The sequence below is a fragment of the Lonchura striata genome, chromosome 2 (genome assembly GCF_050655825.1).
Source record: "Lonchura striata isolate lonStrDom1 chromosome 2, ASM5065582v1, whole genome shotgun sequence".
Classification (NCBI taxonomy): domain Eukaryota; kingdom Metazoa; phylum Chordata; class Aves; order Passeriformes; family Estrildidae; genus Lonchura; species Lonchura striata.
In genome coordinates this window covers 116,108,914-116,122,225 of record NC_140704.1, presented here as the reverse complement: position 1 = coordinate 116,122,225, position 13,312 = coordinate 116,108,914, and positions in this window count along the sequence as shown.

Genomic DNA, 13,312 nt, shown 5'->3' with positions numbered 1-13,312 from the left:
TATCAGGACTTCTTAGTAGAATTTGACCTTCAACATCTATACTTATTCATACTTGTCAGAAAATTGAATTAACCACTGAAAATAGCTTCTCTGATCATTGTTATTTCAGCAAAGCAGGTCAGCAGCCTGTCAGTTCTCCCATGTAACTTTCTTCTTGTTACAATTCTATTCCATCAAGGTAACTTCAAGGGTAGCTTCAAAATATTTTCCCCAAGGTAGCATTAGGTTGACACTTAAAACAAAAGCTCAGCATTCTCATGTCCTTTCCATCCCTTGCTGTGAACATTTGACACAATAAAGATAGAAGCATTTCCTTACTCTTAAAACTTGGAGGAAGTGGAATGCATTAGGAAAACCAAAACTTGATGCTACAAATATTTCTGAAGCTGTTTTGATTTTAGTACATAACACGTACAGCAGCAGCAATATGTTTCCTGGCTTCTGGCACTATGTATACAGTTTGTGTGGCCCGGTTTTGGTAGCAGGAGTGCTACAGGGGTGGTCTCTGTGAGAAGCTGCCAGAAGCTTCTCCCATGTCTGTCAGAGCCAGGATGGACACACTGCTCTCCAAGGCTGAGCCCATGGTGATGGTAGTGATGGTAGTAGTGCCCCTGTGATAAAATACAAGGGAGAAAAGTTGTTGCACAGAAGTAATTACGCCCAGAGAACAGTGGGATGAGAATATGTGAGAGGAACAGATGTGAGGACACACCAAGGTCACTGGAGAAAGAAGGACAGGAGGTGCTTTAGGCACTGAAGCAGAGATTCTCCTGCAGCCCGTGGTGCAGACCATGGCAGGGCAGCTGTGCCCCTGCAGCCCATGGAGGACTGCAGGGATGCAGAGATCCACCTGCAGCCTGTGGAGAGAGGATATCCACACCAGGGCAGATGGATGCTTGAAAGGAAGTTGTGATGGGTGGGAAGCTCATGCTGGAGCAGGGTCCTGGCAGGGACCTGCAGAGCTAAGGAGAGAGAAGCCCACCCTTGAGCAGGTTTCCTAGCAGGACTCGTGACCCTCCGGGGCATCAAAACTGGAGAAAACTGTTCTTGAAGGACTGTACCCTGTGGAAAAGTGACCCACTTTTGACCTGTTTGTGAAGAACTGTTGTCAATAGGATGGACTCACACAGGAGAAGTTTGTAGAGGACTGTCTCCTGTGGGACAGATCCCATGCTGGAAGTGGGGAACAACAGCTCCTCTCCCAGAGAGGCAGCAGAAGCAATCTGTTCCCTGTCTCTCTGCACCACTGAAAGGGAGGAGTAGAACCTGGCAATAAGGGTACACTGTGGGAAGGGTGTTTTTAGGATTCAGCTTATTATCCTGTTCTAATTTTGGTTGGTAACAAATTCAATTAATAGCCTCAAATCAAGTGTGTTTTGCTCATGGTAGTAATTGGTGAGTGATGTCTCCCTGTTCCTCTCTCAACTCGTGAGCCTTTCATTGTACTTTTTTTCTCCCTTGTCCATATGCAGAGGAAAGTAATAGAGCTTTGGTGGGTGTCTGGCACGCAGCCCATACTAATGTCATCAATAAGTGACTAAAATTTGAAAGAACCCAAAATATTAGAAATAAAACACTTTAACCCTTTTTGTGTCATCTCAAAAGCTGCAAATTCTTTTTCTTAACTGGCAGAGAGTCCTAAAAAGCCCAGATGGTATTTGCATCACCACACAGTGGGCAAAAGAACTGTTGAAAAATAGATGGGTAGTACACTCTGGAGTGTAAGGCACCCCAACCAATATCAGTACATCTTGTGTTGCTGTTGTAAGTTGAAGCTTTTTAAAAGTTAAAATTCATTCCTTGTAGGGTGTGCTTTACGTTGACTTTACTTTTACTCCCTCTGGAACCTCCATGAGGCAGAGTGCAGCAGTGTCTCTGCTTTCTAATTCATGCTGTTCTATTCAACACAGCACAAAGTAGTCACCTCCACACAGGACACCCTCTGCTTTGTGCTCTCTGTGACTAAAAACACACATTAGGCCATCCCCTGCACATTAAGGGGACCCTGACACACCCCTCCTCTGTCAGGGTCACACACAGTGCTGGGTGCATCTTGTTCCTCACTTTCCCTTTTAAGACATGGCCAGAGCTGGATCCACAGCTTAGCAAAGCTTAAATCCATACAGTTTAGAAGACCCCTGAATGCTCAAAAAAAAAAAAAAAAAACAACTGATTTAAATTCTGTGTTTCCCAAGAACTACTAGACTCTTCATATCAAGAATTTTTAGTCACTGGTCAAGAGAAGAGTTTCTTGTCTTTCTGAGCATAATTAATTAACCTACCTAGAAATTAAGGACCATAAAACCTCATCACTTCCAGAACATAGCATCTCCCTTTCCTCTTTCTTTTTCCCAGTTTACTTCTAGAAGTGGACACAGTACTTGCATTTATGTTTTTATAGAAGAACATAAAACCCTACAAGCATATAGGTACTTTTACACAGCTTGAAGTATTTCTGAAAGGGGAATGGAAAACAGGAGATGTTGAGCACAATATGTGATCCAAAAAAGGTGATGGCTTCTCTCCATCTAGTAACTGAGACACCTCAATATTCAACTTCAGCTGAGTTGGAAATGAAACCCCATACAGAAAATGGATTTTTCCTTGCTCTTTGACAGAAGAAGGAATATGTGGTTGTTAACAGTGAATTAAAAGATAAAAATAATAAATAGGGCTGAGCTCACTAAAGGAAATAGCATGCCAATCACTCTGCATTCAAAAATCCTCTGAATTATGCAGCGCAACATCCTCATGTACAAGAAGAATATGCTTACATTGAACCACCTGGTCATCATACACTGCTTTGTTTCTTTTGTGATAAAACTTCATGTAGAGAGGATGCTGAAAAGTAAAAATAAATGAAAAAAAAAAAAAAAAGGAAAGGAAACAAAAATAAAGCATTGCTACCATAAAAGAAAAATAATAATTAGATGGGAGGAATATTTTTTATTTTTTCTCTCAATAGAAAATTAAAGACCTTAGAAGAAAACAATTAAAATATTCAAATCATAATATTTTATTTTTTTGAAGAAAGGGGAAAACAAAAATTAGATTTAAAAAAACCCCATTAACTTGGATTATGGAAAACTACAAAAAAACTTGCAAAGTCATGGTCGCTAGGGAAAAAATCACCTAAGTTAATGAAGGATATTTTATAACTTTGCATTCGAAAGAAGGATTACTACATATATTATATTGATATTCTTACAAAGGATAGCCTTCCATCTATAATAGCTCCTACATTAATATTTATGATATGCATATTGGCTATTTGAATTAGCTGCAGTTTGCTCTCTTGTAACATATTTTAGAAATGGTACATATCTGAAATTACCCTGTAATTCCATCAATGATATTAATACAGCTTTGGTGTTTGCCTCAAAACTGGGTGGTTTGAGGGCACTCTTTGATTTTAATAAAGAAACCTATGGAAACAGCAAGCTGTCAATTGAACTATAAGTAGGTCAGAACTAAACTAGGACACTTATTCTTTGGGCCAAATCACAAATCAGAGGGAAAAGGCTAAGCTAAAAGTGTTTTACTAAAAATGCCTATCAGTAGTTACACAACCAAGGAAATGAATCAGCCAGCGGCTTTTACAGAGCAAAGAAATGGCTGCCCACAAGTATTTGGAATCACTTATGGGAGCAGAGTTGTTGAAAATGTCCAACTCCTGCAAGGGAAAGTTATGCATGGGTGAAACTGGATACATTTTATTTTCCTTTAGATTGCACTGTGCAAAGGAAGAGGAAACAAACCAAACTTAAGAATTGCCACATTATATGATTCATTCATTTATTTTATTGTTGTTTTATTCTTTTCTGTCAATGATCATTGCATGAAATAAAGGACTGAATGCTGTAGGATACATACTTATACATCTATACATAGCTAGATATACTTCCACATTTCTTGTTTAATTGTACAAGAATTCTTCCCCAAAACACCAAGGGTCACACTGTAGCATAACTTGAATCAATGGCCTGAAGACTTCAGTGCGGGGCAAGTGCCATCACTGAATAAATAAGCATGACTCTGAACATCATTTGATGTCCTTTCTTTTCAACAAATAGGCATTTTTATGATGCAAATCTCCATTCTTTGGGTCATCATCCACACTGCATTATTTAGCAACCATTCGGGTGTCAAAATCTCCCTCAGAATCAGGATCTTAAAATACACCTTATGTGCAAAGGAATCTGCCCCCAAAAGCATATTTAGTGTAAAAAAAAAAAATGAAATGAAGAAATATCATACAAATAAAGCAAAACAGAAAAAAAGAATAAAAATAAAAGCAAGATCAATCCTTTGTTACCTGAAGTTATCAAAACTTTTCATTTCAATCAAATAAACACATCAACAATATGTGCTAGGATAGAAGTCGTGTTTGGTTTACATATCAGATCTTTCATAAAGCTAAATCACTCGTAGGAAATCCTTAACTTCTTCCTTGTCCTGATCCTAGCATAGCTGGAAGATGAGCAGTATGATGGAAACCAATACATTGCCTTTGGTACAGTGTGCTTCTCACATCCACGATGACTTCCTGACACAGTACCTTCCCTTCTCATGTTCATTTAACTACATCCCCCTTCTAACTCTTGGAAATCAGTAGTCAGCCTCAATTTAGTGTGCAAGAGGGGGCTATCTTAAGGAATCTTAAGGAATTGTTCTCTCCAGTACACCTGCAGTCAAAATGCTCTAAAGCTTTGCTTACATTAGTAAATTAGAATTGCAGAGAACATTCCCTGTCTCTGGGACTTGATGATCTATACTGTCAGGATTTTCGATTTCCCCATATGCAGTTTTTATCCAGATGAACTAGCACTCTTCAGGTAATCCCTGTACATATTTGGTATTTATCAGGACTAAGTTTAGAAGCAGTTACTGTGGTTGGATAGCAAAACAGGATAGCATCATAGACCAGGAGTCAGGCTATTCTGTCAGCTGGCTTTAGGGTTAATGAAAACCATTTGTGTCTATATTAATAAACAGAGCTGCAGAAGAATAAGTGAATAGGGTAGACTTGATTTTACTGGAATATTTCAAGTGGAAGGGACCTAAAACAACGATCTGGTTCAATTCTTTGACCTTTCAGGGATGAGCAAAAGTTTTAAAAAAATATTAAGGGTATTATCCAAAGGCTTTAATAACCCTGACAGTCTTGGAGTGTTGACCACCTCTCCAGGGACTCTGGTCCAGTAAGTTACCATTTTCTAAAGAAATTATTCTTAAATTTAAAGTCTGGATATCCCTTAATGAAGTTTTGTACTGTTCCTACATGTTCCCTCACTGGATACCAGGCAGAAGAGATCAGCACCTCCCTCTCAAGTTCTCCTCCTCAGGAAACTGTAGGGAACAATGAAGTTGTTACAAAGAGAAGTGGTTCTATAAATAAAAACTGTTGGATAGGATTGAATGTTCACTAAACCTGCATACAAATATTAATCATTAGAAAAAGTGAAAAAAGGAAAAAAATCCAATTGCCTATATAGGGGTAATACACTTTGAATTCTTACCTATGTACTTCTGGATATGTTGTTAAACAAAAAATGGTTAAGTATATCAGGTGGTCCCTCAAGCATATATAATGTCACTTGATTTTCTGTCAACAGGAAAATATCTCTGCAGAAATCATGTCAGAAAAACAAAGACTATGGTCTTTGTACAAAACTTCATGTTAGACGACCAAAATTCAAATAACCAAGATTTAATGATAATCTAGCCTACAGTCAGTGAATTAAAAAAGAGCTTTCTTAAGATAAATATAACTGCTCAAACAAACCAACTAGTGGGAACTATGCATCCTAAAAACAACTTATGGGATCAAAGAAACTGAACCTTAACTTTGTAATGCAGAACCACATAGCTGTTTTGCTATGTGGTTTGCTAGCTGCATTTTCTTACAGGCATTTTGTTTTCACATGTAGGTATTTTTAGAAATAGCAGCAAAAAACCCATACAAAAAACAGTTTCCCATAAGTAAAACTGAAGTAAATTTTTATTACTCAGGATTTATTTTACTCTAATTGACATCTGATCCTTCCTTTAGCATTCATAAAGAGCATTGCAGGAAAGTTCCTGATGAAGCTGAAGAAGTTTTCTCTGCACTGATATTCTCTAGGAAGTCTCACATGGGCAGAACTATATTTTGAGTTGCATGCACCTATTGAGATATGTGTAAGTTAAGCGTTCACAATAGCCTCCTTTCTTAAGACCCCTCTATTTTTTTCTGTCCACTTGGCTGTTTTTGTAGTTTAAAAGTAATTTGCTCAGACCCAGTGTAGCAACAGAGATCTTACTTCCAAAACGATACATGATTATAGCAAAAAAGATTAATTGGAAATGCTTACTGTTTATTTAAACTCATCCCTATTGTCATCTGCTCCCCTCAGCAGTTAGTTGGGCAATGAAATATTAATTGCTTTACAATTTCTGTCAAAAATTCCCTCACAAATAACCTGTCATTCTTTTAAAAATAATGTCTGACAGATGATAAACATTAAGTCTTATTTGGTTTACTTGAAATTCCATAGATGGGATTTAATTCCAGAAGTAATTTGATAGTTTCTCAGTTGATTGCGTGGCTGTTGAGTTTACAAATTACTGCTTGCAGCTGTTTTGGCAGTTCTTCCTTAGGGTTAAACTGTTCAGAAGGAAGCTATCACATTTTAATTAAATCTAATAGGAAATAGAAAAAAAACTGGTTTGGTGGGGTTTTTTTTGGGGGGGAGTAAGTCTCAAAATATTTATCTTTCAAAAATTATTTAGAAATATGTTCATTCAATAAGTCACATTATTGCATATTTATTGCAATTTTAATTTCCAACTGCATTTCACACCTTAATCAGAATTTGTACAAGTTATTGATAAACTGCTTACAAGAAGTTTCAGCATTTTAAAGCGGTCATAGACTTGGCTTTTAAAGAGACTGCAGTCGGAGGAAACTGCCGGAGAAAGCTAACAATGTGGCTCCCAATCAGGCTGCAAAAAGGAACTGAGAATAAAAACATAGACCTTCCAAAGCCACACAGTCTTAGCAACATTTTAGGACAGCATATTTCTTCTTCAGAACTTTATTATCAGGCAGTACCTTTCATACAGAGAAGACTATTAGGCTATGAAGCCAACCATCCCAATGTTTATGCTCTGGTTGATCCCCTTCTTACTACAAAGATAACCTTATATTAAGTTAGATTCCTTGCAAGTTTTGGCATTCTCAATGCTCTGGTACTCCCACTCATGTCTTATTCCACACTCTATTATTAATACAATGGATGTTTTCTTAAATACAGAGTGACAGAATCACCAAGATTTTAGGACAGAAATGCTGGGAAGCCTTGTACTTTCAGAGGATTTCACATACAGATATTAGAGTGAAGCATATCTTTAATTTATTTTTTATTTGAGTTCCTCCTCGATAAATTATACTCTAACCACTAGACAAGTCATTCAGTTATCACAAAAATTATTCAATTCCTGGAAATACAACTGAATTTTTTGATTTTTTGTTGTGAATCCAAATCTTTCTCTTCCATTCCCATGATATCTTCTGTTTGGGTCTGGTGATTCTTTCTAAAATGTAGCAATGCTTCTCACTGGGCAGCCCTTGTGCATCAAGGAGGTAATGACCCACCCATCAGTCACTGGGAGAACCTCTGGCTGCACTGCCTGTGGCCCTCAGCCTGTGTTGGGCACTCCACAGCCCATCTTCAGGATGAGCTTGGCCAATCTTTATAAAAGGAACCTGCAGGTTGCTCCCACATGGTAGAAATGACTATACTACCTTGGTATACTTGCTTTTACCTATAACTGCAGCAAGAAGTTCTCATAGGAGCACCCTTTCTGCTTGAACACCCTTTCAGCTTGAACTGAGCTGTTTCCTTGTAAGAAAATCCAGTAATAGGTCAAATGATCAAAACTGGATAATGCTTTTTATGGATGGGGTCTGGATAGCATGCTGTACCCTAATAGTTAAACCATTCAATGATGCATTATTCAGGGTTCTCAGTATCTAAGATAGAAAATTAGCTATACTTTCTCTGTAGTGTTAGCTCAAAACTCCACCATTTCAAATGATACTTTACAGTCTTTTCTTACTTGCATCATAAGGAACCAGCACCTCCTGGTGCAAAATACATCCAAAATACCTCCTATTCTGCAAGAACCACAATGTACATGAAAACTGAAGGTCTTCTTAGCAGCCAGCTACATACAAAAGATTTGAGTATAATTCCTGTAGGCATCTGTGGATGTCATCTTGATATTTCCAGACCACTTATACCTGCTGCTTGTTTGAAAAGTAACTTTTTTCTTTTTTTTTTTAATAGCTGTCAGTGAAAAATCTAGATTAAAAAAAATATATTAAATAGACTTTTCTTTTTATTGTAGTCCGTATGTTGTTTGTATTGTGCTGATGGTTTAACCTAGTATTAAGAAGCAATAAGAATCAAGTTAATTTAAATGATTTTGAGATTTACTATACTCAATTTCTTGTAACATAGAGCCATTATATTCAGAAACTGATTGATATGCTCCCTACACACTTCTGTCAACAGTCATTTTTAAAAGCTCATTATTGATTGCACTTAACACAAGGAAAAAGCATCATGCAGTGGCATAAGCTTTTTGCCCAGCCATGCTGAAAAGCTCATCCTATTTACGTCACATTAGAAACTTGGAAGGTGAAAAGATGGTGATTTTTCAGATCCACAACTTTTCAAAGTGATAACTCCTTTTCAGCAAATCCTCCATCAGAACAAAGGGCATATATTTTTTCCCGTCAGCTCATCTATGTGGTTCATAAACCTCTATATGAAACCAATATATGCATTACATGGATTACAGATCTTTGTAATTTTTTAAAAAGTATAAAGTTGGGTTGAGATAGGGAAAGAATGTGTGCTCCTGGTCTAACCTGGGATAGTAAATTGAGATGAAATATTAAGCAACTTGTATTTTTTCAGTTGGGAGAATGGGAAAAGGAGACTCCCCATTCCTAAACTTACACTTCCACCTTTGCAGGCTCAATTTTACAGTCATATCCTTCAGAAGATCTTTTTCTTTTCCTTTTCTTTTCACTTCTTTGTATTTTTCTATCTCCTTTTTCAGATTGCATGCATTTTCTTCCTTTTAGAACTCAGATTTCCAGGATTCCTCATTTTCTTTCAAGCCCCTTCACTTTGGAGACACAGAGGTTATTAGCTGATAGTTCCTGCATGTCCTGGTAAAGACAGGAAGATCATCCTCAATTGCTTTATTTTCTCTATCCACAAAGTCTAAATAAACAAAAGTCCTTCCAAGTATACCTATCTCACTTTCTCAAAATGCCTTACTGAAATGAGATTTAGACAGAAGTAGAGCATTCTGTTCACAAACATTAGGCTATGTCCTAAGGACACTGAAAAGCCTGGTTCAAAAGTATTATTGGTTTTCAACAGCACTGACAGTCAAGCTCCTCAGAAAGACTTGAAGTTTATTAAAAATTATTTCTTCTAAAATTCTATCTCCAGTCTTCTATATGTGTGCTTCTGTATGTCTTCAATTAAAGGTTATACATTGGTTCATTCAGGTTTATCCTTAAGTGTGCATGAAAAATACTAAGTATCACACATTCTAATTTTAAGCAAATTGAAAACATATTAAACTTAAGTGTAAGACCATTTGCAAAACTACTGTTTAAAAAAATCTAGAATGACAGCAGCTACAAAATATTGTGTCTAAAGAGAATTTTGCCTATAAAAATCATTTTCATAGGGAAGAGGTAAATTTTACATGAAATTAACAGGGGCAGAAGATGTAGAAGTCAACTATAAAAGGGGTACTGAGCCACAGGACTAAAACAGACATCCTCTCCTGCCATGTAAATTCATCACTGTTAGAAGAAACTGAACAAATGTTCTTTTCTTCATGAATTTATGCCCAGGAACTAAGTCAGAAGACAGCTGGAATATTTATATATCTATTTCTCTAGAAAGAGATTTTGCAACAATATCAGAAATGCATGGAATATCTAACAGTCTTAGGGAAAAAGGTCACTATCACATTTCACATCAGAGATTTCAAAAGCCAGAGTCTGAAAAGAATGAACATACAATGTTGCATGTAGGTAAGGATTTGCATAAAAAGAACTCTGATAATTTCTTACACAGTTTTCAAATTTTCTGCCACAATTCATTCCATACTATCAGTTAAAAAGCCCAGTTCTAAAAATAGTGACTGTTTTAAGCTTAATTGACAATTACCTGCAGTGAAAAATCTTGCACTTTTAGTATTTCAGCTAAAAATATGCCTGAGTTAGTTCAATTATTTCTTCTTGTAATCCAGAAGGAATTTAATCTCTTTGCATATAATAGTTAAGACAAATATAATAAAAGTAATTAAGGTGGCAAATTATAACCAACTTCATTGCCAGCATAGGTTGTGCACTTTCAAAAGAATTAATTATTTCCCATTGCCTTTTTTTCCTACTGTGGAATCCTTAAGTGTGCTTTTAAATGCAGTCTTTGAAAGTGTCAGACTGTCACAGAAGCTCCATTTATAGCCTTGGCATTTCAGCTTGTCTAAAGGACACAGTTTTTCTTCAGACATCTAGACTATACCTAGACTCAACACATGCCTCTCCATCACTCCAAGGCAAACCGGCCTGGGCTTAGTTTGGATTGCTATAAGATTCACTGAAACACTTGCCTTAACACTACAGAACTGAATAAAGTTAATCACTTTGGCTCTCAAAGTACTTCACTGTGTATTTGGCCAGGGTGAAATATAAATGCTGACTAAAGTCTTCCTTAACAAACTACTGGAGAAAGGAAAATAAAAAAAAAAAAATGAAGGCACAAACTATTCTTCCATTCAAGCATTCCCAAGTTCCACCTGGGCATTCAGAGAACTATTCTTGCCCAGCAGCTGTAGAAACCCCTGAACTCTTGCAGCAGTTTGTACTCAGAAACAGCACATCATTTTTTACATGTACTGCATGACTTACCAGCCCCAATAGGTGCCCCCTAAGCCACTTGGAGTACAAACTGTTCATTTCTTTTTTATCTTCACATTTTCATTTTGAAAAATGCAAGACTATGTTTTGTATTAGCCACATTTTATCATAATAAGATTCCTTCCCTCCAATGTAGTACTACTTTTAGAGTATTCTTAGTAGATCTTAATAACTTCAGTTATACCATAGCTGAAATTAAGACCCAAACTCTAAACTGCAAACCAAAAAAGTTTTATGTCATATTGGCTGAGAGCTAAATATTAAATGTATTTCCAGAAATATTATTTTCAAAGATCTGTGTCACTGGGTATGTATGAAGCTCACATAATTGTGATCTTCATTCAACTGATTATTGACTCACCTAGGATTACATGTTCACGTACAAGAAACTTTTGCCTACCAAAGAACCAGACTCTTGAAGTGTTCTACCAAGGAAAATAGTTTCAATTGCAGGATAGTGATTTTTTCAGTACAGCTGAAGGGCAATACAAAAATGTAAAATTAAGGAGGGTTTGCACCGCCTTTTATATGAACACTTTCAAGTGAAAAATCGAGGATTTATAATGTAGGAACATGAAATGCAGATGAAAAGGACAATGTTCATTATTGGTCTGACACCAGAGCTCTATTTCAGTGGCATTTCTCCCCACAAATTAAGAGCTCAAATAGAAGACACACATCTTTATGTACTGATTTTTCAGTGGAAAATAGAGGCATTCATAAAGGGCTGTAGGTCACGTCCCACAGTTGCAGTACTCTGCAAGTGATAGGAAGGCACGTCTGCAAGCTCCACTGTTCAAACCAGGGCTACATTTCGCCTCTGTAGCAGCTTTGGTGACTGTAAGTCCACAGGAATTATTCAAAGTAGAATTATTTTGTATGTTCTTGACCACCAGTTTATGGCTTTATTTATCTCGGATTCTTAGCCAGACTTTGGCCTGCAGTCAAAAAGTAGAGAAAGACCTGTAAAGTGAAGCCTACCAATTCCATTCAGAGTTGCAGTCAGTAGTCTGATGATATCTTTCCAAAGCACTTGTTAATGTTACTCATAGTTAAAGCCAAGAGTTGTCATGGGGACATCATAAAAGATTTGTTCAAGTCAGTTTCACAAGTCATTAGCTATCAGCTGAAATTCCCATTTTCCTAACTCAAATTTAAGCCATTAAATCATACTGCTTTCCACTGAAAAAGATGACAAAAATAACCCCTCTAAAGAAGCACACTCTTACATTTTCATTCTTGCACTTAATCTTCCAAACTAAAGAGAACCCAGAATACTGGGTAAGGTGAATCTATAATTTCTTCCTTTGAAAGGGAAGCTTTAACTCAGAAAGCATGGCATGTAAATCTACTTTATTTTTAATATGTACCATTCTCTTTCTCTGCCCTGAAGCTTTACATGCATAAAACCAATATAGGAACTATGTCCCATAAGTAATGTGTAAAAAAATTCTAAGTAAACAAACTCCACAAGTAAGAGAAAAAAGGAAAAATAATTTATATTGAATAATACATTATTTTTTTTTCAAGTATCTGTGATATAAAAACATCAATTGAATCTGCAGGTTTTTAAAATTTTGTTTATCTATCCTTTACAAGTCATAAAACATTGAGAAAAGAACACACAACAATGCCTCAAGAGGAATTAAGACACTTGGCAGGTACTTGAGTCACTCACATACACAGATAATTTAGTCAGTGTATTAAAATCAGTTCAAATAACTCAGTATTCTATTTACTTAGAAGGAAATAGTTGATCACTCTCTTCTCTATGTAGGTATATGGGACAAAAGGGACAGTCACTTGAGTTGGGTTTTTTTGTACTAGTGAGGCAGAAACGGGCAGCTCACCAATGCAGAAAATTAGGGAAGGAAACATTGTGACAGATGCAGAAGAAGTGCAAGAGGCAAGCGACAAGGCTGGCCAGGAGAGACTGGAAGTATTGATGGGAACATGTCAGGAACTTTTAAGCAGATAGAAAGATGGGGAAGCAGAGTTCAGTATGTCACAAAATTATGCAGAATTTCAACTCTGAAATCATAACCATTTAGGAGATATTTAAGGTAATACTTGGTAGGGTCTAGAGCCAGCAGCAAGGAAATAAAAAGACAAACAATGTGTTTTCTCTATACAATACACAGAAAATAGGGAGCTGTTTATATAGCATAGCCTCCCACTGCATAGTAGTTTACATCTAAAATAAAGCTACTTCAAACTCCAAAAGAAGGGCACAATGGAGGAATTCAAGTTGGACGTGGGAAAGCAGTAAATCTTATGGACAGAAGGGAGGAAAATTAGAATAGGAAATCTGGAAAT